Genomic DNA, 14,986 nt, shown 5'->3' with positions numbered 1-14,986 from the left:
AACTACCTTCTTAGGTCGGAGATTTACGTTTCCGAAGACGGACAGTTGCGTGCGGCCCATCTGGTTCTGGGCTATCAACCTCTGAGCAGCTCTTTCCAGGCTATCGGTCACGCTATAAGGGCTGGCAGTCCGAGGTTGGCTAGGATTGACGTGTCCAAGGACGGGTTCCTAGCTGAACACGATCTGCCACCAGTTATGTTGCCCGGTGTTAGAAATCCCTACTTAGCCGAGCAGCTACCTCCGCCAAACGAGCCTGGTGTTGCCGTTCAGGTTGAAGAGGAAGCTGAATCATCTCGTCTTTCCCTTGAGGAAGAGATAGACGAGTTTTATTTTGAGGAGGAAGTTCAGCAGACCCCCTTGGTGGAACTTTCCGATCCTGAAGGAGAGCGGGACCGACATTCTGCAGTTGGCGTTCCTTTCATCGTTATCTGCTCGGACGATATTTCGGACGAAGAGACGGAGCCCATGCCAGGAAAGGGAAAATCTCTAAAGGAGCTGATGGCCTCCCGAGGGAAAGGTCAGCCATCGAAGGGTCAGTCATCGAAGGGACCACCTCCATCACAAGTCAAAACCCTTTCTCCTGTGGTCCCTCAGGGCACTTCGGAACCTGGCCTTAAGGTTAATTCGGACCTGAAGAAGAAGAGGTCGATTGACACCCCTGAGGAGGGTGAGGTGGTTGCCCAGCCGACCAAACAGCAAAAAACCACTCGTGCTCCAAGGAGCAGAAGGGGTAATTCCTTGGAGAGACGGGACGAGGAGAACATTGCTGAGGTGCGCGCTACTCCGCGTACATGGAGTCCCAAGTTGGAGCTGGATGGGGTTGCCATCCCCTACAATGCTTCGGTTCGAGAGTACAACCGAGGTCGGGTAGGGTACGTGGCTGACGCCTTAGAGCAACCCCTACTCCTTTCTCGGGACATGGAGGCTTATAGGCGGTTTTCTCAACCCGAGATCTTCCTATCCCTTAAAAGGGATCTCGCGATGGTAAGTAATCCTGTTACTGTTTCATTAACTTATTTGACTTTGTTAGATTAAAGCAATCTTGTTTCGTTTGTAGATTACTCAGCAGGTATTTGTGGCTGAGGAATTTTGCCGTGCTAACAGTAGTCGAGCTGAGGTCGAGAGCCAGGCTCGGACGGAGATAGAGAAAACCTTGGGGTCCCTCAAGCACGATCACCTTAAACTCACGGACGAGTTCAAGGAGTCGGAGAACCGGCGCAAAAGTGCAGAGGCTGGTTTGAAGAGTGTTGAGACCCAGGCGGAGGACCAGCGCAAAGAACTGTACTCGACACAGATCAACCTCGCCACCGAGAGGCAGGCAGTGTAGGATCTCAAGACTGCCCTGCAAAAAGTCGAGGATGAGCTGAGGCGGGTCAAAGAGGAGGCCCAGCTGATCCGAGAGGCTACAGAGGTTGAGAAGAGTGCTGCTCGCCAGCTCGGGGCCGAGGAGACGGAGGCCAGGCTATCCGAGGAAATCCCCGAGGTGTGCAGGGATTACTGCAGTATTTCATGGGCTCATGCTCTCGATGCTGCAGGAGTTCCTGCGGATTCGGCACTAAGACTGCCCGAGAACATCTTCTATCCTCAGGAGATCCGAGAGAATCCTGATGACGCCCAAGTGGCTTCAGAGCAGGACCTGGCGGTGCCTGATGCTGTCCTCGTGCTTGATATGGCGAAGGATCCCGTCGCAGACTCTACCATCGAGGTTCCTCCTCCTCAGCCCGAGCAGAAAGAAGATCCTCCTGCTAAGGCTTAGCCTTTTAGGCTTTTGATCTTTGTACTCTTTCCCTTTTTTTTTTTTTTTTGAATGAGAGTCGTCCTATTTTTCCATTCTTTTGTAAGGACCTCTCTTTCTAATGTACTCGGAATATTAATATAAAATGTTCGTTTTGCTTACTATGGATGTATGTCAGTAGCGCTCTTCTTTAAACATTTGCAACGATGTAGATACGGGTAAACGGTAAAAATAAAATGGGTTTTTGGCGTTGCGCATTTGAGGGTCGCGATGGTGCCCGACTGCGCGCACGCCTTAAAATGATTTCCTTTAAGTAATAATCCCCCAATCTATCATAAGTAATAATTTCCCCTAAGACTGTGGTCCGAGGAGCCATGCAGGACTTAGGTTCTGTTTAAAACTATGAATAGTTGCCGTAAGTATTAATTTCCCCTAAGTCTGTGGTCCGAGGAGCCATGCAGGATTAGGTTCTGTTTAAAACTTATAAAAATTGTCATGAGTAATAATTTCCCCCAAGTCTGTGGTCCGAGGAGCCATGCAGGACTTAGGTTCTGTTTAAAACTATGAATAGTTGCCGTAAGTATTAATTTCCCCTAAGTCTGTGGTCCGAGGAGCCATGCAGGATTAGGTTCTGTTTAAAACTTATAAAAATTGTCATGAGTAATAATTTCCCCCAAGTCTGTGGTCCGAGGAGCCATACAGGACTTGGGTTCTGTTTAAAACTATGAATAGTCGCTGTAAGTATTAATTTCCCCTAAGTCTGTGGTCCGTGGAGCCATGCAGGATTAGGTTCTGTTTAGAACTTATAAAAATTGTCATGAGTAATAATTTCCCCCAAGTCTGTGGTTCGAGGAGCCATGCAGGACTTAGGTTCTGTTTAAAACTATGAATAGTTGCCGTAAGTATTAATTTCCCCTAAGTCTGTGGTCCGAGGAGCCATGCAGGATTAGGTTCTGTTTAAAACTTATAAAAATTGTCATGAGTAATAATTTCCCCCAAGTCTGTGGTCTGAGGAGCCATGCAGGACTTGGGTTCTATTTAAAACTATGAATAGTCGCCGTAAGTATTAATTTCCCCTAAGTCTGTGGTCTGTGGAGCCATGCAGGACTAGGTTCTGTTTAAAACTTATAAAAATTGTCATGAGCAATAATTTCCCCCAAGTCTGTGGTCCGAGGAGCCATGCAGGATCTGGGTTCTGTTTAAAACTATGAATAGTCGCCGTAAGTATTAATTTCCCCTAAGTCTGTGGTCCGTGGAGCCATGCAGGACTAGGTTCTGTTTAAAACTTATAAAAATTGTCATGAGTAATAATTTCCCCCAAGTCTGTGGTCCGAGGAGCCATGCAGGACTTGGGTTCTGTTTAAAACTATGAATAGTTGCCGTAAGTATTAATTTCCCCTAAGTCTGTGGTCCGTGGAGCCATGCAGAACTAGGTTTTGTTTAAAACTTATAAAAATTGTCATGAGTAATAATTTCCCCCAAGTCTGTGGTCTGAGGAGTCATGCAGGACTTGGGTTCTGTTTAAAACTATGAATAGTCGCCGTAAGTATTAATTTCCCCTAAGTCTGTGGTCTGTGGAGCCATGCAGGACTAGGTTCTGTTTAAAACTTATAAAAATTGTCATGAGCAATAATTTCCCTCAAGTCTGTGGTCCGAGGAGCCATGCAGGACCTGAGTTCTGTTTAAAACTATGAATAGTCGCCGTAAGTATTAATTTCCCCTAAGTCTGTGGTCCGTGGAGCCATGCAGGACTAGGTTCTGTTTAAAACTTATAAAAATTGTCATGAGTAATAATTTCCCCCAAGTCTATGGTTCGAGGAGCCATGCAGGACTTGGGTTCTGTTTAAAACTATGAATAGTTGCCGTAAGTATTAATTTCCCCTAAGTCTGTGGTCCGTGGAGCCATGCAGGACTAGATTCTGTTTAAAACTTATAAAAATTGTCATGAGTAATAATTTCCCCCAAGTCTGTGGTCCGAGGAGCCATGCAGGACTTGGGTTCTGTTTAAAACTATGAATAGTTGTCAGCAGACCAGCAAGCAGCGGATAGTCATGAAAGAAAACGTATGCTAAGCCATTCTCATTAATAACAATATCTTCTGAGGTTATTTACATTCCATGGTCGAGGTACAGCTTTTTCGTCCAAATCTTCTAGGTAATAGGCGCCTATTCCGGCCACGGATGTGACACGGTACGGTCCCTCCCAATTGGGCCCCAACTTGCCCCAAGAGAGGTTCTTTGTGCTGCCCAGAATCTTCCTCATCACGAGGTCACCTGGACTCAGAGGCCGCAGTTTGACGTTAGCATCATACCCTTGTCTCAGCTTTTGGTGATAATAGGCCATATGAATCATTGCTTTTTCTCTTCTTTCCTCGGCTAGGTCCAGACTCCTTTCCAATAACTCGTCGTTACCGTTTGGGGTAAACGATCTAGACCTTAGTGTAGGAAAGTTGTTTTCGATTGGGAGCACGACCTCAGCCCCATAAGTCATCGAGAAGGGGATCTCACCGGTCGATTGTCGTGGCGTCGTCCGATAAGTCCATAAGACGTGGGGGAGCTCTTCTACCCATCTCCCCTTTGCCTCGTCCAGTCTTTTCTTCAGTCCGTTCACTATGATCTTGTTCACGGCTTCAACCTGCCCATTTCCTTGAGGGTAGGCGGGGGTGGAGTATCGGTTAATGATTCCAAACTCGCGGCAATACTCCCTAAAGTTCTTACTGTCGAACTACAGACCATTGTCGGAAATGAGTGTACGCGGAGTCCCGAAGCGGGTGATGATGTTCTTCCAGATGAATTTTTGGGCGTCCACGTCCCTAATGTTGGCCAAGGGTTTAGCTTCCACTCATTTAGTGAAGTAATCAGTTCCGACTATTATTTATCGCTTGTTCCCCGTAGCTTTGGGGAAGGGTCCAACTATATCAAGGCCCCATTGTGCGAACGGCCATGGGCTAGAGAGGGGGTTGAGAACCCCTCCGGGTTGGTGAATATTTGGGGTGAATCTTTGGCACTGGTCGCACTTCTTAGCGTATTCTTGGGCCTCTCTTTGCATGTTCGGCCACCAATACCCTTGGATAAGTGCCCTGTGCGCCAACGACTTTCCTCTGGTATGACTTCCACAAATCCCCTCGTGTAACTCTTCAAGTAGAGATTCAGATTCTTCTGGATGCACGCAAAGTAGGTACGGTCCAGAGTAAGAGCGCCGATATAGTTTGTGGTCCTCTGATAGCCAGAACCGAGGAGCATTCCTACGTATCTTCTTGGCTTCCAATTTTTCCTCCGGCAGGATGTCGTTTTGGAGGAAGTTCTTTATGGGGTCCATCCAGCTGTGACTCTTTCTGATCTGATGGACTCTGGCTGGGCTTCTGCTAATGGGATTTCCCTGGGCTAGATCTTCAACCAGGATCATCCGCGGCAGATTATGTGCCAAGGACGTGGCGAGAGTGGCCAGCGAGTCTGCATGGGTGTTTACACTCCTGGAAATGTGTGTCAGATTGAAGGATTCAAAATTCGTCTGCAGCCGCTTGACTTGTCCCAGATACTCTTGCATCCTAGTATCTCGAGCTTCCAGCTCACCCATCACTTGTCCGACTACCAGTCTGGAGTCCGAGAATGCTTCTATTATTCTTCCGCCCAATCTTTGAACCATCGTCATCCCTTGGAGTAAGGCTTCGTATTCGGCTTCATTGTTTGTAGCCGAGAATCCGAGCCTCAGTGATTTTTCAATGGCAGCACCGTCTGGGGATATTAAAACTATCCCAACTCCTGACCCTCTCTGGTTAGCTGCGCCATCCACGTAGACCTTCCAGTGCATGGCCCTCCCTGTTGAAATCGCACCAACCGATTTTCCATCCATGTCTTTCTCCTCAGTTATTGTTTCTACAGAGGGCTCAGCAAACTCTGCCATCAAGTCTGCGAGGACCTGTCATTTGATGGAGGATCTGGGCATATATTTAATATCAAAGGCCCCCAAAAGCGCACTCCATATGGCGATCCTTCCGGTGTAGTCAGCGCTTCGCAGCATTGCTCGAAGGGGAAGCTGAGTTAGAACGATGACCGTATGCGCCTGAAAGTAGTGAGGAAGCTTCCGGGTTGCATGCACTATCGCCAGAATTGCATTTTCCAAAGGTAGGTACCGCACCTCGGCCTCATGTAATGATTTGCTCACATAGTAAACCGGTCGCTGCACCTCATTATCATCCCGTATCAGTACCAAGCTTACAGTATGGGGAGCTACAACGACTTATGCAAATAGCACCTCATCTGCCTCAGGGCTGGACATGATGGGTGGTCGGGACAGGTAGTCCTTAAGCTGCTGGAAAGCCTGAGCGCAATCCTCCGACCATTCGAACCCTTTCCATTTGTTTATCAGGAGGTAAAAAGGCCGACATCGATCCGCCGATCGTGATATAAACCGGTTTAATGCCGCAATCATGCCAGTGAGCTTCTGCACTTCCTTCGGATTTCGAGGAGCCTGTAGGCTGTTAATGGCTTTGATTTGGTCGGGACTTACTTCTATTCCCCTATGGGTGACCATGTACCCTAGGAATTTCCCAGACCCGACCCTGAATGAACATTTGGAAGCGTTCAGCCGCAGCCGGTGCTCCCTTAAGATAGCGAAGATTATTCCGAGGTCTTTCACGTGCTCGGACACCCTTCTACTCTTCACAACCATATTGTCTATATAAACTTCAATGATCTTGCCCAGTTGTGGCTCGAACATCCGAGTCATCATCCTTTGGTAAGTTGAGCCTGCGTTCTTTAGCCCAAATGGCATCATCTTATAATGATAGTTTCCGATGGGCGTCATGAAAGCCGTTTTCTCTTGGTCATCTAGCGCAAGGGGTATCTGATGATAGCCCTGGAAGGCGTCCAGGAAGCTCATTCGAGGGTGTCCTACTATTGCGTCCACCAGTCGGTCGATTCGGGGTAGGGGGAATGGGTCCTTCGGGCACGCCTTGTTCAGGTCCGTGAAGTCCACGCAGACCCTCCACTTCCCTGTCTTCTTTCTTACCACCACCGTGTTCGCCAACCATTCGGGATAAAAGACCTCTTTAATAGCCCCTACCCTTTTTAATTTCGCCACTTCGTCTCTTACGGCACTGGCATGTTCCTTCGAAAGGCGTCGGGGTGGCTGCTTCTTCAGAGCGGAAGAGGGGTTGACGTTCAAGTGGTGACAAATAAGGCTAGGATCAACTCCCGGGGCGTCGTAGGCGTCCCATGCGAACACGTCTACATTTTCTCTGAGAAATCTGACCAGCTCCTCCTTTTCCTAAGAAGGTAATTCAGAGCCGACCTGAAAGAACTTTTCCGGGTCGTCGTTGACAGTGATCTTATCTAAACTTTCACACCCTATCTCCTCGGCCAGCCCATCGCCTTGCCTTGCCGAGGGGGTTGGTTGCTATAAGTTCTCTGGGGCCGAGGACTCGATTGGGGGCCGATGTAAAATGGCGGCCACCATACACTTTCTGGCCACGGCCTGATCTCCTCGGATCTCCTCTACTTGTCCTCTGGATGGGTATTTCACTTTTTGATGAAGTGTGGAGGTTACGGCCTCTAGGGCGTGGATCCATGGCCTGGCGACTATCGCGGTATAGGGTGAGTAAGCGTCGACGACGATAAAATTCACCTCCACCACCTCCGACCCTGTCTGTATGGGTAGTCGGATCTGCCCTTTTGGCGTAACAATTTTTCCTTCGAAGCTGAGAAGGGGGGAGTCATAAGCTGCCAAATCTTCTGGCTTCAAGTTCAGCCCCTTGTATAGGTCAGGGTACATTATCTCTACTGCACTTCCCGAATCCACCAACACCCTTTTCACGTCGAAGCCCCCAATCCTCAGCGTGACCACCAAGGTATCATCGTGAGGTTGAATAGTTTCTCTCTTATCCTCATCCGAGAATCCCAGTATCAAAGAGCTTCCCTTTTTTGACCTTTTGGGTTCCCTTTGCCTGCCCTCGGAGGGGAGCCGATCAACAGCCAATACTCTGGGGATGGGCGGCCCCGTTCTTCCTAGTGCAGCGAGGATGACATGTATCGTCCCGGTGGGGGATCTTAAGGACACGTCCTTTCAAGGCTCCTGTGTTGCATGGCCGGGGTGGCCACTCGATGGGTGCAGCAGGTGACGTAACTTTCCTTCTCGGACCAACTGATCTAGGTGATTCCATAGATTCCTGCAGTCCTCAGTAATATGCCCATGGTCCTGATGATAGTGGCAGTACAGGTTCTGGTTACGTTTGGAAGGGTCTCCAGCCATCTTTCCCGGCCACCTGAAATAGGGCTCATCTCTTACTTTCTCCAGTACCTGTTGTACTGGCTCTCTGAATACGGCATTCACTGTTTGCGGGTTGCTCTGCCCAGCCTGTCGCGAAAAATCTCTCCTCGGCTGACCAGGGTTGTGTCGTTCTGACCTGAAATCATTTGCTTTGGGGGGGATAACCTTCTCCTTTCCCCTCCCTTGCAGCTGATCTTCCTCCACCCTTTTGTATTTGTCGATCCTATCCCTCAACTGATCAACGTTGGCAACCGGTTTACTAGTGAGGGACTTCCTTAAGCCATGGTCGGTGGGGAGCCCGCTTTTGAATGTGCTGATAGTGACAGCATCATGGTTGTCATCCAGGTCGTTATACACTTCCCAGTATCTATCCGAATATGCTTTCAGAGTCTCTCCCTCGTACATGGATAAGGACAATAGCGAACCGAGGGGCCTGGGGACTCTGGTGTTGGTGATAAAGCGGGAGCAGAAATCCTGAGTGAGCTGCTTGTATGAGCTTACGGAACTTGTCTTCAGGCCGTTGAACCACCTCATCGCCATTGATCCCAAGCTGGACGGGAAGATTTTACACATAAGGGCTTCATTTTGCGAGTAGATCGCCATCTTTTGGTTAAATTGACACACATGCTCTACCGGGTCTGTTCGACCGTTATAGATGGCGAATACCGGTTGGTTGAACCGTCGAGGCAGCTTAGCCCCTTCAATTCTATACGTGAAGGAGGACCTTGAAACCTGGTCCAACGCATTCTTCATGGCATCGTTTCCCAAACCCTTGCTGGATGTGCTCTCATATTTCCGCACAGGGCGTGGTTCCTTTTCGTAGGAAAAGGTTTCACTTGAGGGGGTCCTTGATCTCCGTCGGTAACTCGCATCCTCCGCATTAGAGGACTCGTCTGAGTCTGAAGGAGATCGCTTTCGCTGTACCCGTCGTAGCTTCCTCTTCAGATCGTCTATCTCTCGCTGCATGGCCTGGTGACTATTTCGCCTCTAGGACACGTGACTACCTATCTGAGTGTGACTCTGACTTGTCCGGATAGTATGCACACTTCCCTCACGATTTCCCCTGTGGCCTGGGTTGACGGGGTTATTTTGCCTCTGGGACTCGGCGGGTTGTGTCTGTTGGGAGTTAGCCTGATGAGGATTCTCCTGGTGCGGACCTAGTTCTGCCATGCTCGACCGTTGTGCTAGCTGATGCCCTAATTCTTCCCACAGACGGTGCCAATTGTAGTTGCACGATTTTCCTGGCCCAAATTCTATTGATCAGGCCTTGGCCCAAAGCGCAACCCACAATAAATATTTGTAGAGGATGGGTCAAAGAACTTAGCCTCAGTGAGTCTGTTCGGTATGATACATGGACAATATTGTTGCAGAAAATAAAAACACAAGAATGAATCTCTCACGTATGATTCTATTTCTTCAATTCCTAATACAGTTTCTCCGTCCCCTTCTTTGAGGGACTCCACTACATTATATAGTTCTCCTTCTCTCATCTCAACCTTACACTTGTTGATCATCTAAGCATCTACTTGAGCACCTGTCCCATCAGCCGCCCTCATCACTCCCTTTGTGAGTTGCAGAGGCCAAGGTGGTACTGTTCAGGGGTCTTTTCCTCATTAATGCGGCCAAGAGGGTGGTTGGGGCGCAATTAATGTGGCGGTAGCTTTCCGTGAGATATTTTGGATTTTATTCATTTTATATGTTGGGAGGATGAACTGAATTGGCTGGGGAGAGTTCCTCGTCTGGGTTTCGTGATGTCCGAGGAGGAGTTACTCCTCGGACAGGTTTCCTTGCCGTTATTGGGATTGAGTAATGCTTCATATGTGGCTTCTCTTCGGACAGGACGCTCCTCGATCAGGCCTGAATTTGGAATAGCCCATTATTTTTGGGCCGGGCCCCACAATTATCTCAATAATGATATTTATTCTTATATTGATTGTTTAGATTTACTTTTAGAATTTAAAATTTAACATAAATATTATAAATAGATTAAAATAGTGTAATTAATATATTAAGTAATGTATTGCTTATAAAATATTAACTAACAATACTTTTATATTTGTGTTTGGAGGAAAAGAGTAAGCCAAAATTAGAATTGATAAATCCTATGTAAGCTTGACTATGTAACAAGAAAGATGAAGTGAATTAGTGATATTACTGTTTTTACCAATTAAAGAGAAAATCTTGGCGGAGGCAAGAAAAAAAAAACATAATTAGTAGTAATATTACATCTCAAAAAGCAAGAAAATATATTTTAAATGAAGCTATATTAAAATGTAAATATTGTTCAATTAATATTTAAAATAAAAGGTCCTACTAAAAATTGTCACCTTAGCTTCTAAAATGTATAGAGTTTATCATAGATTGGGCTGTATTATTGAGGTATTTGACAAAAACAATACCATTTAGAATTTAGAAGTTTTTTAAAAATTATTTTTATTTGAAATGCTCTATGCACATGAAAAATCGTCATACTAATGTGGATATATTTTGCATGAAAGACATTTAACAAGCCACTAATAAAGTTAATATTTCATGCTTTTAGTATTACATTGTAGTATTAATATTTTAAAAAATCAATTCAATTGAGGCTAAGATTGTTAAAAACACAAATATCAAATTGGTAGCTTTGCAATGAAGTGTTCAGATGGCCACTGTAGGGACACAATTTTAGTTGACCCGATCCTGAGTGGTCAAGTTTTGGCCCAAAAAGTCCCACACAATGAATTTTTGTAGAGTGTGGGCTAAAGAACTTGGTTCCAGTTGGCTTAAACGGTTCGTTGCATGGACTCAGGGGATATAGAAACAAGAATGAAGAAAGTGGATGTGAAGGGAGAAATTTTATTCATGGGCATACATTCGTACAGTGAAAATTTGCTCCTCTGTTCCTTCTCTCTCCTTTTTTTTCTTCGTTCCCCTCTCTTGGGGGACTCTTACATATTATATAGGCCATCTTTTATCATCTGGGCCTTACACTTGTTGATTATCCAAACCCCTACTTAAGCACCTGTCCCATCAGACACCCTTATCAGTTCTTTGTGAGTTGCAGTGGCCAAGGTAGCACTGTTCAGGGGTCTTCTCTTCATTAATGCGGGCAGGAGAATAGCTGTGGTGCATTTAATGTGGTGGTGGCAGCCTTTACTAGGATATTTTAGGTCTCCTTTCTTTTTAAGTGCTTGGAGGGAGGACTATAGTAGCTGGGACGCACCTTTGACCTGGATTTTGGAACGTCCGAGGAGGAATTACTCCTCGGACGTGTTCTCTTTGCTCCAGTGGGCCTGAGCAAGGATTCTGGGCCGCAACGTTTCCTCGGACAGAATGGTCCTCAGACGGGCCCAAGGCCCAGCCAACCTATTATTCTGAGCCGGTCCCCACAGCCACCTTTAAGATATTGGAAGAAACTAAGAAAATAATTACCCTGTAAATTATCTCTTAAGTCTCAAAATGGATTGAGAAGTTCCTAGAAAATACCGAAGTTTCTAGAAAATACCACAAGGAAACTTAGTTTTGTAAGTGTAAAATGTTTTGTTTGTGTATGCTCATGGTTGGATATGAGTAAATGTATCAAACCTTCAAGTTTTTGTACTATCATGAATGGTGTGACTTTTGAGAATTCAAGAAAGCCTTATGAAATTTATTTGTTTTCACGAGAGATATGAATTTTGGTTGAAAAATGAAATTGGTGATGCCTAGTATTTTAGAAAGAGAATATCCATTTATATACAATTAATTTTCGTTCAAGCCTTGTTGAAGATAGAAAGAAATTTGTGGTTAAACTTAGAAACTTAGAGCACTTGGAAGTGCAATTTGTTTGTCAAAGACTTAGAATGTGTTCTAATTTGTATCTCTAAGAGAATCTCAACAACATTTAATAAAGCTGCTCAATAATTAATTATTTATTTTTACTTCTATCTTAAAAAGAGAGAAACATTCCTGCATATTTTCGAGATCTAATGACTTAAAAAAAATAAAAAATAAAATGAAAAAGGAAAAGGAACAGAGAAGAGATTAAAAAATTCAACAAGGTAGCTAAAATTATGAATGGGTCAAGCTCAATGCCACATGGCAAGTTATCCATTTGCATGTGCGAAATCTATAATCTATATCTATATATATATATATATATATATATATATAGGGACACGATTCTTTTGCGGCCCAATAATGATGTTGGGCTCGTAAATGAAAGATCCCTCACAATATGATTTGTAGAGAGTGCGCTTGAAAAGCTTGCCTTTGGTCACGGGGCGATGTTCCGGTCTTGATTTTAGAGGAATTCCTGTAGAAAAAGGAGTTGAGTTTGAACATTTATGCCCTACAGCGTCGCATCCTATGGGGTTGGGCTCCTCGGACTTGATCCGAGGATTATTAAGGTTTTACCCCGGTTATCCAACGGTGAGTTTTTCCTATGATGTGCATGTGTTGTTAAGGTGTTTTCACCCATGGAGTCTTTCTTTCTGGAGGTAGGATCAGAGCCCCTCTCTAGGTTCACTTACTTTTTCTTTTATACTAGCCTGCACTTGCTGTCCTTCGTCCACGTGTAGGGTCAACCTTTACAAGACTGATATTTGTCCCATCAGTCTAATCCCAGAATTGTTGGGGATGGTTGATAAAGCTGAAGAATACGGCTCTGTTAGGTGCAGAGTCTTATCTGGGAAGGGTAGTAAGGATAACTTTCTCAAGATATTTTAGATCTCCTTACAAATTTGTTCCTTTACCTCTTTTTTACCCCTCTCCTCAATGGAGCTTTGGGTCTGCCGAGGACTAAACTGTCCTCGGCTGCATCTCCGGGCCATTTTTTGCCTTATATTTTTGAGCTTGGACCATAACCTTTTTCGGCTTGGGCCTTTGGACTCCCCATGAGCAAGTGGGCTTGGCCCATAAATTATTGGGCCCCACAATAGCCCCTCAAAACCCTGCTGTCCAACATCTTGGTTGGAGTGGGGGGTTTTGGTAATACCGAGCCTTTATTGTGACTCACTTAATTCAGCCTTTGACTGACGCTGGCGACTCTTCACCTGCTCAGGAAGTGTACCGGTCTACAAGATGCTCCTCTTAATTTCTTCATGATGCGCCTATGCCGTTTGGTTATCCGAAGCGCGTCTTTAATATCTTCCCTTTACGAGACCTCCCAGATTTAACGGTTATCGATGGCGTGGGGGAACGAAACGGGTGTATTCTTGTTTGCAGATTTCCTTGGGGATCTGAACACATTAAGTACTCTCCCCTTCGTCCCCTATATAAAGAGGAGAAACAAGAGTTGTTTCTCCCACAGATGAATCCCTTTAATCCGCCCAAAATTTGAAACCCTTAGATTTCTTCCGGAGTTTACTTTTACTCTCCGGTTATACCTTAACCTGAAATACACTCACCAAAGTAGTAAGCAATGAAAAAACCATTCCCCTCCCAGAAACATCATGTCCTAACGAAACTCGAAATGGCTCGGTCAGGGCAAGGATGGCGGAGACTCAAGACTTGTCTCGCCTTCCTTTCAGCCAAAATCCGAAGCAGGGGCTCATCACGTCAAACTTTCGGCGTGACTGAGTCGAAAACTCCCATCATCATAACCAACCGCTCTCTTACGAGCATACCTAATATGGCCCCAGTGTGTTAGGAGTCAGGAACGAGGCAGGGACTAAGTGCCTCTGCTTCTTCCTCTCTTCGTTCACTGGTGCCCCCCTTTGCCTCCCTTTCTTAGTCTTCCCAGCACCAGATCCATCCTGGTGCTTTCACTTCTCCCTCTTTTGCTCCTTTCTCTTTCTTTTCATCTCTTCCCTCTTCTTCTCCTCCTTCTTTTACTCATGTCCTCCATCTTCCTCATTCATCCCCTCCATCTTCTTCATTCATCTCCTCCATCCTCTTCTTCCTTCTCCTTCATCTTCTTCTTCCTTCTCCTTCATCTTTTTCCAAAGAAGGTTCTTACCTTAATATGAGTAATACTGATGCAGAGATTGGAGAGACTTTGAAGACGAGTTTAAAAGACACCTGACTGTTCACTTATCTGTACTGCGGATGTTACCGTTGCTTCGGCAGTTCACCTTTTGTATAGGCTTGTTTGAGCCCCTCTTTGTACGTTGTAATAATTTTTCATATTAATAAAAATTGTTGTTATTTTATTTCGCATGTTCTGTCTCTATGTTTTTATAAATTTGCAAGCGTTGCTCGGCACAATAATATAGCATTTGAATCAATGACGACTAAGGCCAAAATACTTGCTAATAAAAAGATGTCACCATAACTTTAATAAAATTGTTTGTCATAGCAATGCGCACCTGTGAATAACGATACTTGCCCGAAACAATGCCGAGATTAGAACTGGATGCTTTATGCGGTGTAGGAAGTAATCATTCGAAGACATATCACCCGCAAAAATGAACAGCCCCCTTAGGCTACCGAATAGTGGAGTGTCTCGCCCTCATCCTAGCACTCTTATTGGCCTTAACATTTTACAGTATTTGAGCCGAGGACTTTCCCATCCGGGTAGTTGGTTTCCCCATAGGCTTGAGTCCGAGGACCATGCAAGGCCTTGGTTATGTCCAAAACAACTTTTTTTTTTTTTTGGAGTATTTGGTTTCCCCATAGGCTTGAGTCCGAGGACCATGCGAGGCCTTGGTTCTGTCCAAAACTTTATTGAGTACTTGGTTTCCCCATAGGCTTGAGTCCGAGGACCATGCAAGGCCTTGGTTCTGTCCAAAACTTCTTTTTTTTTTTTTTTTTTTTGGAGTACTTGGTTTCCTCATAGGCTTGAGTCCGAGAACCATGCGAGGCCTTGGTTCTGTCCAAAACTTTATTGAGTACTTGATTTCCCCATAGGCTTGAGTCCGAGGACCATGCAAGGCCTTGGTTCTGTCCAAAACTTTTTTTTTTTTTTGGTATAGGCTTGAGTCCGAGGACCATAGTTCAATTTCTCCCTTTCCTCAGGTATTTCACAAGGTGCCGAGCAAGAGGTTGTCCTCGGCAACGGCTATCCCTCGGCGTGGGCCGTGG

This window comes from Quercus lobata, chromosome 12 (genome assembly GCF_001633185.2).
Source record: "Quercus lobata isolate SW786 chromosome 12, ValleyOak3.0 Primary Assembly, whole genome shotgun sequence".
NCBI classification, from domain to species: domain Eukaryota; kingdom Viridiplantae; phylum Streptophyta; class Magnoliopsida; order Fagales; family Fagaceae; genus Quercus; species Quercus lobata.
Note: the sequence above shows the minus strand (reverse complement) of the source record.